We start from the raw sequence: 1,415 nt of genomic DNA, 5'->3' as shown, positions 1-1,415 counted from the left end.
ATTTGTGATGATTCGTTGTCTAAAGGAGGGAGGTAAGGAAAGAAAGAACGAAGATAAAGTAAAATAAAGTTATTAAAATAAAAAGTAATTATTAAGAAAAAAATTAAAAACAAAACAAACAGACAGGTAGAACCCTGGGACAAATGGTGGAAGCAGAGCTATACAGACAAAATCTCACACAGAAGCATACACATACACCCTCACAAAATAAGGAAAAGGGGAAAATATCATAAATCTTGCTCTCAAAGTCCACCTCCTTAATTTGGGATGATTCATTGTCTATTCATGTATTCCACAGATGCAGGGTACATCAAATTGATTGTGGAGCTTTAATCCGCTGCTTCTGAGGCTGCTGGGAGAGATTTCTCTTTTTCTTCTTTGTTCTCACAGCTCCCAGGGGCTGAGCTTTGGATTTGTCCCCGCCTCTGCGTGTAGGTCGCTGGAGGGCGTCTGTTCTTCGCTCAGACAGGACGGGGTTAAAGGAGCCGCTGATTCGGGGGCTCTGGCTCACTCAGGCCGGGGGGAGGGAGGGGCACGGAATGCGGGGCGAGCCTGCGGCGGCAGAGGCTGGCGTGACGTTGCACCAGCCTGAGGCGTGCCGTGCGTTCTCCCGGGGGAAGTTGTCCCTGGATCACGGGACCGTGGCAGTGGCGGGCTGCACAGGCTCCCCGGAAGAGGGGTGTGGATAGTGACCTGTGCTCACACACAGACTTCTTGGTGGCGGCAGCAGCAGCGTTAGCGTCTCAGGCCCGTCTCTGGGGTCCTCGCTTTTAGCCGCGGCTCGCGCCCATCTCTGGAGCTCCTTTAAGCAGCGTTCTTAATCCCCTCTCCTCGCGCACCAGGTACGTGGGGGGTTTCTTGCCTTTTGGGAGGTCTGAGATCTTCTGCCAGCGTTCAGTAGGTGTTCTGTAGGAGTTGTTCCACGTGTAGATGTATTTCTGGTGTATCTGTGGGGAGGAAGGTGATCTCCGTGCCTTACTCTTCCGCCATCTTCCCGGAAGTCCCCTGCATTTTATTTTCAAAGAGTAAAGAAAGGTTGATCTTGCTTTTAGTCAGACATAATGTGGGATTTTCAGTCCTATGGATTTGTTAATTACAGATTTCTTCCTATCTGTCTGACAAGGCAACCTGTGATTCCTGATCGTATGGTTGCTGAAAAGCACTGGTTAACCGTAGACTAGGTTGTGCTGCAGTAACAACGCCCAAACCTCTGTGGCTTAAAACCACAAGGTAGGGGCTTCCCTGGTGGCGCAGTGGTTGAGAGTCCGCCTGCCGATGCAGGGGACACGGGTTCGTGCCCCGGTCTGGGAGGATCCCACATGCCGCGGAGTGGCTGGGCCCGTGAGCCATGGCCGCTGGGCCTGCGCGTCCGGAGCCTGTGCTGCGCAGCGGGAGAGGCTGCAACAGTGAGAGGC

This window comes from Aethalodelphis obliquidens, unplaced genomic scaffold, assembly GCF_003676395.1.
Source record: "Aethalodelphis obliquidens isolate GAN/ISIS:26980383/991018 unplaced genomic scaffold, ASM367639v1 scaffold7, whole genome shotgun sequence".
In the NCBI taxonomy this organism is placed as follows: domain Eukaryota; kingdom Metazoa; phylum Chordata; class Mammalia; order Artiodactyla; family Delphinidae; genus Aethalodelphis; species Aethalodelphis obliquidens.
Note: the sequence above shows the minus strand (reverse complement) of the source record.